The 15,294-nt window shown below is 39.9% G+C and overlaps 1 protein-coding gene and 1 long non-coding RNA gene across 2 annotated transcripts in view; one reads left to right on the top strand and one right to left on the bottom strand.

The window, feature by feature from the left end:
- LOC133474942 (uncharacterized) overlaps positions 1–2,483 on the top strand; it is a 38,478-nt gene extending 35,995 nt beyond the window's left edge. The window contains exon 3 of the long non-coding RNA XR_009787672.1: positions 2,068–2,483. This is a non-coding gene — a long non-coding RNA (uncharacterized LOC133474942). The remainder of the gene's footprint in view (positions 1–2,067) is intronic.
- Positions 1–15,294, bottom strand: part of LOC133474940 (bone morphogenetic protein receptor type-1B-like) — a 99,150-nt gene that overhangs the window by 80,362 nt on the left and 3,494 nt on the right. The window lies entirely within an intron of this gene.

Genomic DNA, 15,294 nt, shown 5'->3' with positions numbered 1-15,294 from the left:
CGATGTCGTGCGCTACACCGCTACCCTAAATGACAAGTGCAATTCAGGGCCTTGGTGATGAAATGCTGCCTTCACGAGTAATAATAATAATAATAATAATAAAAGAATAACTGTAAGGATATTGTGTATAGAAAATAGTGTTTGTGTACATGTATGTGCCTTTAAGAGACGGGGTCGTGTGACATGGGTGAGTCTGCGTGTGAGCGTCTGTATGAGACCTGTGGCTGACAGCAGCTCCTGTCTACGTCCACTCATCGTGTTTATGTTTACTGTTCCCCCAGCGTTTAATACAAGGCGAAAAAGTGCATCAGCAACTGTGGTTCTCCTTACGTACTGTGTGTATATATATATATATATATATATATATATATATATATATATACACACATTGTAAAAAGAAAAGCCATGAAAAAATGACTGTGGGGTTGCAAACGATGATCATTGCCAGCGACCAACGTAGGTCATGCACAGTCGCCATGGCAATGATAGAAAGACCAGTGTTCCCAATGGTTTTGTCGATTTACTCATAAAGTAAGCTCACTTCACATTGTTGTTTTAACGTTAAAACCTGAATGGCAATGATGAAAAGCTGGCATGACTTCTATAGGCAATCATTATTACCAAGTCTGCTTGGAAGAATGGACTTCAAAATTAAAAGTCATGAATTTTGCTTCCCTCTCATGGCAACCAACTCTTTTCAATAACAGTAAACGCAAGCAAGCGAAAAGTCATTTACATGCTACTTGAATTTTAATGTTTTTTTCCCTCTATTTTACTTCCTCTCTGATGTTTACGATCCATTTTTCCACAGCAGATGGAGATGGTGATCAGCTAGAAAATACACTGTGCGGACGGAGAAAGAGATACTAGCGCAGGGCACACTAACCAGGTTAACAATGCACATTTCTTCGAGTCGTTATAGAGACGGACTGGTAACATAGTGGAGGAGTGTTTGTCAGTTAACATACTGTAATATACTGTACCTATAGCTGTTTATTCTTAGTTGCAATGTGGTACATTATAGAATAGTTTTCCTTGACAGCTACTTGTGGTAAGCTCTGAAAATGCCTGTCAAACTAATTAGCTTAGCCCGCTCTTTTGGAAAAAAACAAAAGCAAGCCTAGCTTTGGCTTAGGACTCGAGATGACGTGAACATCCAAGATAAACAACATGGTTAGGTAAAAGCGACAACGCAGTAAACTAAAGGTTTTCCTTCACTGTGTGTGAGAGAGAGACGGGCCGCCACAGCATTAATTTTAAGAGGTGAGTGAGACAGAAAGCGGCAGTCCAAAGAATATGACTCATTATGACATCCATATACTTTCACTTTGCGACTTTTCTACCCAGTGACGTCAAACAGGGAGCTAATCTGTTTACTGAGGAAACAAATGCTTGTCCATTGCAGCGCGGCCTGGTGGTTTGTAGAGTAAACTAACAACTTAATTTAACCCGAGACAGAGTTGTCACAACCTCGTTTTAGCAAGTTGTTATCGTCTCGCTAGCCTGTACACAAATGTTCATATTGAATTCATTCATGTATATTTTATCTTAACGCCCCTTATCGAGACTTCTACAGTATTTCTTTAGGAATCATTTTATGCGGCCCATGAAAGTTTGATAATTTTGTTCAAAACTATGCATACAAATGATAATAACCAAATGCAAGGGCAATTATGTAATATCGGTATGATACTTGATTGTTAGGGCTCCCACACAGAACACAATGTATTAGGTAAGGGACAAGAAATGTAGCTGCCTCACACTCTATGCACATGCCTAGTCCATATACAAAAACTGTGCAGCTCACCTTCTACCCATGTTTTTTCAACAACAACAAAACATACAAACACAATTTCCTGCCATATTTAAATAGCCTATCCTGGGCTCCTCAGGTGTAGCTTAAGCAATAACAAATGCAATTATTTATGTTTTTATTGAATAATAATAAATAGGGATACACAATAACAGTTTTTTCCAACAATACTTATGACCGATAACTGTTGTTTCTCCAAGCTGATATTGATACTGATAACCGCTATTATTTTTTTTAATGGTTATATTTCACAGGTCTTTAACAATTTCAAGGACCCCCAACTGGAAAGCTGAAGCAGGGACCCCATACGTACGTAAATTGTATGCAACTGTGTTTTATAGTTAACTGGTCCTATAATAGAATGCTTTTTATTGTCACTATACACAATGAGATTGAGATGAGATGCCATGTACTGTAAAATATGTACCTGCAAACAATACTAAGATATTCAAATAATACACAGGTTGAAATTTCATGTTTTTGTTTTTTTTTCTTTTTTTTCAAACAATATACAGTAAGAATGGGCGATCATTCCTGTTAATGTTTATTTAAAGACATTTGAAATTGTGGCTGGGCGGGTGGGAGTGTTGTTGCTGGGCGAAGCCGTCAGACGCACGTCATTAGTGGATGCACGCTTGCGCTGGCCCCGTCGAACGAAGGAGGTCCATTGTGTGTTCTGATGTTAATTCCATTTGTACTTGATCTAATTTATTGTCGAGTGAGCGAATGTTGGAAAGCAAGATGGGTAGAGCGGCGTTTGCAGGGGTTAGCTATTCTTACGTTACCTGTTAGCCCATCGCGATAACCGTGCTGCGCCATTCGGCCAAACCAACCCCGCCTGCTTCTTGGTCGGCACCTCAGCGCCTGGCGCAGCGTGCCCAGATTCGGAAGTGCTGACGAAGACGCCTACCAGGAAGTAACAGGAAGGTTTTCCCGCTGGAGAAGCAGACCGCACCTCGGCAACTTCGGCAAGATGTATCCGTCTTTTTTTTTGCAAAACAAAGCCTTGGCGTTGCTCATTTTAAGGAGAAGACTAGACTAGCTGCGGGAAAAAAAGTGCGTGTTCCGTCCCCCACAGGATGCCACCCTGGGCGGCTGCCCATCTCGCCCATATCAGAAACCGCCCCTGCACATAGTAATGGTTCGTCAGGATCTCGGAAGGTTTAGGGTTGTTTGTTTCGCTAGTACAAGTCCGCCAAAAAAAGCACACAGAAATCACTCCGGAGGATCATTCTGACATCACCGGGATATCGCTGTCGAAATAGAACTTCTTTCTATTTGAAGTCGCTCTGCGGAGTGTCAGCCGCCCTCTGCATGGCCGCCCCAGCTCCACGAGACGGCAAAACACGCCGTCACCCCCTCAGCGCGTGCTGCACATTGCTAAGTGCGGTGTGACATTCCTGGGCACCTTTCGGCTTTGAAATGGTAATGTGTTGCTTTATTGTCATCGTGGTTATCTTTACTGGTGACTGTTGAATACAGTACTACTGTACACTATACATATTTTTAAACTATTTGTACAATGTTTTTGTGTTATCCATTGCTCTTGCTTTCTCTCAATGTTTAAATGTGTTTGAATTGCTTTAAAAGTGTTTAAAGACCTTTAAAAAAAATTTAAATAATGTACGTTATGAAAACATGCCTAGGGTGTACTTACTGTAAATAGGGTACATCTATTTCACAGATTTCCACTTACCACGGGGGTGTCTGGAACGTAGGCCTCACAATAGAGGTGGACTAACTGTATTTCGTCTCACCGTTATAACAGGACCCTGAGGGCAACCCTAACAAGTAACTATGGTGTGGCCTGCAATAAAGACAAGTTTGACACCCAAGCCTTAAAGGGTGTTCGACTTTAAAGGTTCCACTGTGTCTGTTGAGTTTTCTACGTTTTAAAAGATCTGTTTTATTTTATGGTAATAGACCTTTGAACACTTTGCCAATCAAAGTAACTGCAGTCAGACATTTTTCCCAAAAATAATTAGACACCATACTTCCCTTACAAAAGCAGCCTCCAAGGGTGACTGAAATGGTGTCACAGCAGAAATCACATCCTCCACTGCAAAATTGTGCTCTCGTGTCTCAAATCAATGAGAAGGAAGAAATGTTTTCCAACCATAAATTGAATTAACCGGTGAGGGCTTTTCCAGCGGCCTTTTTCTAATACTCGATATTTCGACTTTACGGACGGCATGCTATTAACTACACTCTAAAGAATTAAAGGGATACTTAAGTTTCTTTATTTAAGGCCTAGAAGTGTTTTTCATGCAAATATTTACTCAATTATGACTTTACTACTGCAATAGTTACATTCTAATTTGTGTACAAATTCAGGTTGCGTTGGCACCGTGGAAACGGAGCTCAGACATCAACCAAGGATCCCATTTGCACTCGGGAGATGATCAGAGCTGGGCAATTCGAGTCCTATTTTACGACTTGCTTTGCTAAAACACGATTTTGACTTGGTATTCATGAGACTCGAACGAGAAATAATTTTTTGTGTAGTGAGTGCAAACCACCAGTAGGCTACGATGCAGAGTGCAGTGGCCACCTAATGATCAAATCGGGAAAAAGAGAACAGTAACATGTAAGGTTTGCAAGTTAAAGATTAAAGACATCATCTATAAGATTTAATTTCATCGGTCACTATAAAACCCACAAAGACATGTAAGCTACGTTAACTTCACAAATATTACTGAAGCATTATGTGGATTATGCATTGAATTGAGAAGACAATAAAGTAGTTGAGAATACACAAACTGGTTTCAGACAATTAAAAAACTGTGATTGTTAATGTGTGAGTACAGCTAACTAAAGCATGTACAGACACTGATTGCAAAGTGCTGATGCTCACACCCTGCGATACACATTGGAAAAGCTGTATTTTACAGTCATTGTCAAAGGGGTTAGTGTTTGACGCACCCTGCTTGTGAAGCATGTTATTGTAATCATGGTAAGATTATGACTTATTCTTGCTTTAAGTTTGTAGTTTCTAGATTTGCCAGAGGGACGTCAGATTTCCAGGAAAAACTAAGGCATTTCAGTCTCGAGCTGAGTCGTTATTCTTTTCAACGTTGAGTTGCTGTCGCCCCTCTGAAGACTATAAGTACACCATTGATTGGCATTTCCTGGCCCCCCCCCCATCCAAAAAAAAAAAAAAAAGACGTTAAAAAAAAAATGTACGGGTGGCTAGTTTTACTACGTTATAAAGGTGAGCTGCGGTGCAATTGAGTATGCGGGCTTGACATGTATTGAGCGAGGCCGCTACCTAATCATTGTCAGATGGCGGACAGAGCCCTTGTGTCTGGAGACGTTTATGAGGCCAGTCGCAGCCTGAAAGGGGAAGGGGGGGGGGGGGGGGGGGGGGGGGGGTTAAAAAAAATTCCACCCAATGAGGCTCCTTTGTCATCTGAGAACATGGACAGTAGAATGTTAATGAAGAAATTAATATGGACCGCAAAACCATACGTATGGATGGTTTTATTTTAGCTGTGTGTACAGTGCTTAACAAATGCATTTGACCACCTGTCATCCAGCATAATGTGCTTTGATGCAGATATTTTTCCAATTCCAGTGAGCTCTCGATGGTTTAGCCTTCATGTTGTAATACAAATAACTCAAATTTGACAGCAATAGTCAATAATTGTTAATATGCTTGACTATTAATGAGTCTTTCCATCCCCATAACACATTTTCCACGTTTGAGAGTCCAAGGAAACCAAGGTTAAACCTTTTTGTCCATAATTCCAAAATGTATGTTTGCCGCAAACACAACACTGCTCATCACCAAAAGAACACCATACCTACAGTGAAGCATGGTGGAGGCAGCATCATAATGTGGGATGTTTTTCTTCAGATGGAGGGGGAGGGAATTATAAACTTATGAAATAGCAGTCAATGTGAAACACAAAACCTTTCAGGCTTCTGCTAGAAAGCAAAACAAATGTCAGGAAAACGCCTACTAGAACATCTGAAATGTATTTGGGGTTAATCAGAGGCACTTTAAATGGTGGCAGGTGTATGTTGACTCCCATTTAACATGAGATTAAATGTGTTTAATGATGTGGTTAATTCTGAATACAGACACATCCCATTGGTCAGAGGGTGTGTACATATATGCAATCCTATTATTTCAGTGTTTTATTTTTACTTCCCCTCTCTATAAGATTAAAAAAAACTATAATTGAGTTGTACAGGTAATATGTCACATTAATGGTAGAAAACGTATTATTATTCATTCCTTTTTTGTTATATAAAAAAAATACATTTGAACAGGGGTAAGTAGACTTTTTCTATCCTATGTATATAGTTGAACTTCAAGTAGTCCTTTACCACAATCTTGTGACAGCTTGGTCCCATGGAAAGAAATGTGATTACGAGCTTCATGTAGTGCTATTTCGCGATCTTGTGGCCTCTATAGGAAATTATAAACCTTTAGGTGGGCATTTCACAGCTTTTGTGGCAGGGCTCCGTCCCTATCACCCGCAAAAATCCACCAGTAAGTGACACACCAATATATAGTATATATACAATAAGAAGATTGTTTTAAGATGAGTGTATTTGACAAAATCAACAGAGACAAAGAACTTTATTAGGGCTGCAACCGATTATTTTAATAATCGATTAATTCATTGGGGGGATTTTTTCAATTAATCGATGATTCAGATAAACTTTTTTTATTTCCATCCTTTTATGAAAAAGAGTACATTATTTCAAATTGACAGTCCAGAAAATACAAATATTATGATCCAGTTATTCGTTTGGTCCGTAACATCCGTCAGAAAATAGGTAATAATAAAAATAGGTAATAAATAATCTTTTTCCAAAGTAAAGCAGATGTTTCCAAAAGTCTTATTTTGATTAAATACAAAGATAATACAAATACAAAGATAACCAGTCTGCTTTCATGGATGACTACAGAAATCTGAGAATATTTATTGGTGAGAAGCTGAAATTCTGAGGATTCTGACAATTTTAAGTTAAACAAAGTTTCTAAATGTATCGATTGTCGATTAGTTTGACAATCGATTATTTGTCGTTTAATCTATCAGCTGGGTGGCACGTCTGCCTCAGAGTTCTGAGGACCCGGGTTCAAATCCAGCCTTGCCTGTGTGGAGTTTGCATGTTCTCCCCGTGCCTGCGTGGGTTTTTGCCGGGTACTCCAGTTTCCTCTCACATCCCAAAAACATGCAGGGTAGGTTAACTGAAGACTCTAAATTGCCCATAGGTGTGAATGTGAGTGCCAATAGTTCTTTGTATGTATGTGCCCTGCGATTGGCTGGCGACCAGTTAAGGGTGTAGCCTGCCTCTCGTGCGAAGATAGCTGAGATAGGCTCCAGCATGCCCGCGACCCGAGCAAGCATAAGTGGTGCGGAAGATGAATCTATCAAATGTTGCATTTGAATCTATCAAATGTTGCACCTCGAAACTTTAACCCGCTCACGTCTGTCAGTCTTGGAATGTTTTGTTCTACGTGTTATTTTTGTGCCAACTGGCTCAATGCATGATGAGATATTGTTTTTCTACTGACCATTCGTCATTCACTACTTTTTAAGATGCATTGTGGGCTACATTGCAAACAGTAGTACATAACCTATTTTCATCATACACTCAAACAGCCCTACAAAATAGGAAACTCACTATATAGTGGACTATATCGTGGCTAGGGAGTGATTCCGAACAAAGCCTTTGAGTTATATTTCTAGCTCTCCCTTAACCTTCACATTTTTGCCTCCACAAATTGCTTTCAAGGAGCTCTTCTCGCCTATGCAGACATCAGTCATTAACAGCGCAGCCACAACTCATTTAACTAGCCATTATTAAGTGGCTCGGTACCGCAGACACAATTTGTTTGTCAACATGCAGAACTAACCAAGCACATGCATACCTCAATCATGCTAGCAGAACCCCCGACCCCCGGCATCCTTCCTTGTGCCCTGATGCCCCCATCTCCAGGATGCCCCTGCCCCCCACCTTCCCGCTGCGCCTCCCTCCCTTCCATCCATCTCCAGTGCCCTGGAACTGAACAGTCACAGCTGTGTGCACCGTTGATTAGCTCGAACCAGAGCCCTGGGGCAACGCAAGAGACCTCAGTGTTCTTCGTGCGCGGAGACTCTAACAACCTGGCTTTTCTTCTGTGTACCATGACCTTATCTTTTACGTATGTATCACAAGAGGTGACGCTCACTGTCACTAAAATGCACTGTCACAGTTTAAATAGAGTTAAGTTGAGGGAGGGGTTGCGAGGGCGATGTGAAGTCCAGTTATGGTTAGTAATGATGCAGTGCCCTGCAGACGATTGTATCGGTGGAAGCTAATCCTGTGATGTGCATGAAAGCTGCAACAGATGAACTGCAAACAGAAAGAACGTAGCTGGTAAAGACAGAGGAACCATAGAGGGGGAAAACAATGCATACCCTCTAAGAGGGTAATTGAGGCCCCCCACTAAAAACAATTGTAAATTGCTTGTATTAGAAGTTTAAACTGTAAATGTAGCACAAACTACAATCCCATAACACTTTTTAATAATAAAATAATTTCAAACTCATTTTTCAACTTAAAAAAATGAATATCTTTAAAATTATTTGATTTTGAAATAAATACACATACTATTTACATAAACATTGTGGTGATTTTTGGTAGGCTGGAACAGATTGATATTTCAATTCATTTCAGTGGGGACTAATGATTTTATATACGAGTAAATTGAGTAACAATCTTGAGCACAGAACTAATTAAACTCGTAGAGCAAGGTACCACTATACTTCCTTGACACCAGTTACTTTATTATAGCGTTAGCGTAGGTAAGTGATAGACTATGGCGCATTCGATCACAAATACAAGTAACGCCATACGACAGGAACTCCATCGTAAGCAGAGGATCACCTGTGGTTTAATGTAATCAACCCGCTCACGTCTGTCTGCTTATTAGGGCGTTGCTGATATGATTACACAGCAGGGTGACTGGACAGCAGCTTGTACTTCTATCAGCTCTAATAAAGTGGCATCGCTATAGTAACGGTGGACTTGATATATAAAAAAATAAATAAATAAAAACTTTTACAGACGATAAATTAAATTCCATTAATTAAATCAATTCATCTCCTGTTATGTTGCTGTCAAATTGATCTATTCCTTTTCAAGTTTACAAATACAGTACTGTGGTACCTTGACTTATGTTTTTTTACCAATTTGTTCCATGACTGAGCTTGCATCTCAGTTTACTTGTATCTAAAATTGGGAGAGAGAAGCAGGATCCCGGGCATATCTGAAACTTGCTCTCATATCGCAACTTTTGGCTTGAAACACAAAGCAAAAAATTGGGAAAACTCGTACGTTTGTGCACTCAAAGGCAAAATATCATTATGTAGAAAAAATATTTAATGGAAAAAAATGTGATATGAACTCCTGTTTCTATGCCAATGTTGCATCAATAAGAATAATGTCTTCCTTATTTAGAGAGCAAAACTACAGTATTTGAGACTGTATCAACAGCGCCTCTCCTGGAATGAATGGAATCTTCCCTAATTTGAGGAATAAATTACAGTTAAAAATACAAAAACTGATACATTTTCCCTATATACATTCAACAGAAACATCTTGCTTGCAATTTCGAGCTATATTTTATTGGGGTTCTTTTTCCCTCTGGTGACAGGAAACCGAGTGGACATGGTTCAAGGGTTATGACTCGTAAAACCATCGCTCCCAGCGTCATATTGTATATGAAACGGCCGAGCACATGGCACCCATTTAGCTTTGCCGAGCTATGAATGTGGACTGAAAGGAATGCTTATTGTCATATGATGGATAGTCTAGTCATAAATAATGAAAGTATTAAAAATTATAAGTTGTGGTTTCGACAGTTGCACTCCAGTCCTGTGTAGCACAGGAGAAGACAGGAGTTCCACAATGATGAATAATACAATTTCCTGGACCTGCTCCAATATCAGAACCTACAAAAAAAATTTAACTTGGTCCCCGTTTTTGGGGGGATTAAGTAGTTTTTGCATTTTAATCATGACGTAGCCCAAATTCAGAAAAACTTCAGAACGTGCTATAATCTATAGCTAACCTATACTAACTCAGTAGAAAAGTCTTAACAGTAAATATTTGTACAAAAAACACTAGGCCCAAAATGTAAAACAAATGAAAAACAGTGCCTTCTCGTGCCACGTGACATACTGTATTCTTCAATGTTTTTCATGCAAATACAGCAGCTTAAATAAGTATTTAACACGTCACCATTTTTCTCAGTAAATATATTTCCAAAGTTGCTACTGAACTGAAAATTTCACCAGCTGTTGGGAACAACCCAAGTAATCCATACATACAAAGAAAGTAGAACAAATAAATTCTGAAATTAAGTTGTGTGTAGTAATGTGAAATGACACAGGGAAAAAGTACTGAACACACCAACTGGTATTTATTTAATACTTTGTACAAAAGCCTTTGTTTGCAATGACAGCTTCAAGACGCCTCCCTATATGGAGAAACTCGTCACATGCATTGCTCTGGTGTGATTTTGGCCCATTCCTCCACACAAGCAGTCTTCAAATCTTGAAGGTACCGTGGGCTTTTTTTTATATACCTCGAGTTTCAATTCTTTACATAGATTTTTGATTTGATTCAAGTCAGGTGATTGGCTGGGCCATTCTATCAGCTTTATTTATTTATTTTCTTTAAAAGCAATTGAGAGTTTCCTTGGCAGTGTGTTTTGGATCATTAGCCTGCTGAAATGTCCACCCTCGTTTCATTTTCATCATCCTCGTAGATGGCAGCAGATTTTTGTCAAGAATGTCTCGGTACATTTGCGCATTTATCCTTCCTTCAATAATGTGATGTTTACCTGTACCATTTGCTGAAAGGCGGCCCCACACTATCACGTTCCCACCTCCCAACTTCACTGTTGGTATGGTGTTTTTAGGGTGATGTCCAATGTCATTTCTCCTCCAAACGTGGTGTGCAGTATGGCATCCAAACAGTTCAATTTTGCTCTCATCCGACCAGATTATATTCTCCCAGTATTTAACTGGGTTTTCCAAATGTTGTTTAGCAAACTTTAAACAAGCTTTGACATGCTTTTTCTTAAGCAATGGTGTCTTGCGTGGTGAGGGTGCATACAGACCATGGCGGTGGAGTACATTACTCACTGTTTTCCTTGTGACAACATTTCCTGCTAATGTCTTTTTGAAGCGCTCCACATGTGGTCCTTGGCTCTTGGACAACTCTTCTGATTATTCTTTGCACTCCTCTGTCAGAAATCTTGCAAGGAGCACCTGATCGAGGCAACTTTACGGTGGTATGATTGGCTTTCCACATACGTATTTTGGCCCCAACCATGCTCACTGGAACATTCAGAAGCTTAGATATGCACCTTTAACCAATGCCATCGTTATGTTTTGCAACAATTAGTTTGCGATGGTCCTGAAACAGCTCTTTACCAGACATGCAAACACCAAAGGCATGAAAAAGGTGACCAAAAAAAAAAAAAACATTGTAGGGGGGGTCTGAGGGGATCCCCCGGGCCCCAGCAGAGAATCTTTTTTATTTTAACATAAATTAAGAAATCTGGAAGACTGACGAGTACAATAAAGCAAAATCAGCTAATTTTCTTCACGCAGAAAAACATTTATTTACACCGCTCAAGTACATGTTGATGTACAAATTTAAGATTAAAATTTAATTTGCCTCATTTCTTTGCTTTTTTGTTTTGGCCTCCAACTTGAGCCAGGTCCATCTCCACCTGCACCTGATGCCTACTTCCCAAGCTGTGCCACATGAATAGCATCCCCCTCTTTAAGCACTCTCATTCTGGAAAATAATCGACTAACATCATTGTCTGTTTCACTTCATTTTTCACCATTACCAACTTCAAAGGCTAAACCCAAATGTATCATCCAGGAAAATATTAGGTACAGTATTTCTGAATTAATACAAGATGTACTAGCGGATCAGCTCTTGTCACCTGATGTTACGTGTGCTTCGCGGTTCCGCTGGGACCACAACCAGGGCCACGACCCACAGCACCCCAACGAGAAAATACAAAAGACCAATGCAACAAATACGACAATGGCTGATCTGTTGAGCAAAAATGTTGCTTAAACGTAAGAGAAGCAATAGAGATGTCCGCACCAGAGTAGCCAAATCTTGTACTCAAGTAAGAGTCCTGTGTTACTTGACAATAATGTGACTCAAGTAAAAGTAGTCCTCCAAAAAAATTACTTGAAGAGTAAAAAGTACAGCTCAAATAATTAATAAATAAACTCAAGTACTGAGTAAATCGCACAAACAATAATAAAAAACAAAACAAAACAAAATTTGCAATTTACTGCACAGTGTTTTCTGAAGTTATAAGTGAGCTGAAATATCCACGTTTGGGCAGACAGTGGCAGACGAATACTACAATACATGAAAGCTGTTGTTTTTTGTTCATCTAAATGTAAACACGAGCTGGGCTGGTTTATCTAGTGTTAATACCTATGCCCGAGAAGCCCAATAGAAGACGTCGTGTGAGGTCATATGACTTTCTTTTGTCGTTTGACTGGTGAACGAGACTTAAACGTCACTAGCCCTTAAATCAGATGACGCAAACAGCGCCCAATGCGGAAGTGGAAGTTGTCGTCTCGCGCACAAAATAGTTGGTAAATGCGCAATAATTCATACCGCTAGCTGCCAGCGTTCAAGGAGTACGAAACAGCCTATGACGACAGCAACGGCGACAGTTATACACTGTGCTGTGGTCTGACTTATTAAACGTATACTTATAAATTCAGGTTACCTCACCTCCGAACGTAAAGCGCGGACCCCCGTACTTCTATTTAACAAAACTATTTTTTGCAAAGGATGTACAAATAGTTCAAATACAGAGAGAGATACAGTCAATTGCAGTTGAGATCTTGATTGACTTTTTTTATCCGTATCAGTATCTGTACTTCCACTTAAGAACAGAGTGTGAGTACGTTTTCCACCTCTGAGTATTGCTATCCGACAACGACAGAGGGTTAGAAAAGCAAGTGGCGCATATGTAACTCTGGGTTTTACAAATCTCTCAGGCAGTGTTACTGCGCCTCCATCATCATTTGGGATCTGGCAAAGCTAATTCGGCGTTGGACGTCTGGTCGAAGCTGCTTCTATAAACAGAATATCGCCTAATTAGATCTTCGAGGCAACCTGGCACGATGCGATCGACAAGCCTCTTGGTGATAGGCCCGCCGTCTGTGTGGACGGACAGTAAGAAACTACACAGAAGACTTGATGTTACATAACATACATCAATAAGGTGATCCAATAAGCATTACGCGGTGGCACACAAAGACTCCCAGAAGCCTGTTTGACACTAATTGTGCGAGATAAAAATGAATAAATCTGGTAGACATACAAGAAGCAGACCCCCACCCCAAGATTTGATTTGATATGCTCAAAGTCAATGGCACTGGGTTGAAATTTAATTTAGATTAATCAGATTTACTCATAGCATATGAATTACTTTAGGACATACTCAGATGAGCACAATATGAATTTGTGACTCAAGGAAAGTTGGTGCCCAAATGGAAATAAAGTTCAGTGAGCAACTTTTCTTAAGTACTCCATCATCAACATCTCTGCAGAGAACGAATTTTGTGTGCATGTATGCATGTTCATGACGAGATGATTCTTCTTCAGTTCTATCTGTCTTACTCTTGAAACCAAAACTGCTGAGGCAAATAGTTGTTACTAGCGGTTGCACGACATCAGATTTAGTGCAGTCACCTCGTCCCTGATGACGTCATTGATATTTTTCAGCACAGTACTATATTTTTTTCCCCAGTCTGCTTGCCACTAGGACAGCCAGGTAACTCTTGAACAACTTGGGCAAATGGAGAAACCTGTCCTACTTCTGGGCCCACCAGCTGGTTCTGCATGGTTGGAATTTGTGGTACTATAATATATAATAAAAAATAAATAATCACAGACCTCTGTGTGCACTGGAATAATTCCCCACTTTTCTTGCACACACAAGAGTGTGTCGTATTGTTGATCAAGGAGTTCAAACAGACACGGCAAAGAGTATTTCACAATGCAAGCTTTTATTCACAACCACAGGCAACATCATCAGCATCATTGGCGTAAATGTCCTGTAGCCAGTAAAGTCAGACCTTCAAAATAAAAGCACACCAGTATAACAACCTGGTCCACCTCAAGCCGAACCCACGAGAGTAACGAATAGTCGACATGCTCTAGACATCATTGTGGAGCAGTAAAGACGACTGTACGACCCCTAGTTGTTAGAGGGGGGTCCTCAGTTTACTACGGTCCTGACATACGACGTTTCCACATTACAAAGGGCACGTAATGTCCTAATTTGTGCAGCAGCATAAGAATACAATGGTCATGCCGTACAAGAAGGCATGCGCAGTCACAGCTGTACTTACTGTTTTTCCTTAAGCAGGTCGGTCGGTCAGTTGCTACTGTATTAGTTGGTAAACAGGTATGTACAGTCGGTAAGTAAGTAGGTCGGTCGCTACTTTATTAGGTAGGTAGGTAGGTAGGTAGGTAGGTACGTACTGTAGGTACGTAGGTCGGTCAGTCACTACTTTATTAGGTGGTGAGTAGATACCAACTATCTGGTACTACAGTGGCGCCTTTAGATATGAGTTTAATCCGTTCCGTGAAATGCTCAAAACACAAATCTGAAATGACTTTTCCCCACTAAAATGAATGGAAATGCACTTAACTTCCAGTCGCCCCCAAAAAATACCCCAAATTATTTTTTTACATTTTTTCATAAGAAAAATTACACTCAACAGTATTGTACTGTATGAAAAACGATAACATCCACATAACGTGCAAACACGGTAAATGCAAGCACAAAACACGACTGTACCTAATGTATTGTTTTTCACTGTTCTTCTGTGGGGTCTATTGGCAGTTGGCAAACCAGTTTAATGGTCCATTACTGCCAACGACTGATACTGTCCTTCCACTGCAAGGAAACCAATGTGAATTGATGATGGCTGGATGTTGTGACGTGTGCTGCAGCCTTCTAGAGGTGGGGATCTGAAGCGTACTCATATCTCAACTTGGTTCAAGACAAAAAACTGGTCAAATGACAGATCGTATCCTAAAAAAAACTCATAAGTCAAGGTACTCTTATCTTAAGGAACCACTGTACTATGAACGCACAATTTAAAGTATGATATTGTAGTAAAAATGCATTTGATTGTTTTGACAGAAATTTTCTACATTGGATCTGCACCAACTTCACTAACAGACAAAACTTGACTGCTGTCCAAAAAGAGTCACGAGAAATGACAGGTAATTGACAAGATACATCGATTTACTCAGAGGAATGCAAAAGGCACACAAGGGAATGAATTCATTGGGACAAAAGACGGAAAGTATATTCTGCAGGGAGAATACCGGTAAATTGTATGAAATTATGCCGTTTACAATATATGGTGCAGGGATAAACCTAAAAAATAAACAATAAGACACTGAATAAG

The sequence above is a fragment of the Phyllopteryx taeniolatus genome, chromosome 3 (assembly GCF_024500385.1).
Source record: "Phyllopteryx taeniolatus isolate TA_2022b chromosome 3, UOR_Ptae_1.2, whole genome shotgun sequence".
Taxonomy (NCBI): Eukaryota; Metazoa; Chordata; class Actinopteri; order Syngnathiformes; family Syngnathidae; genus Phyllopteryx; species Phyllopteryx taeniolatus.
Note: the sequence above shows the minus strand (reverse complement) of the source record. Positions and strands in the feature narration are given on the sequence as shown.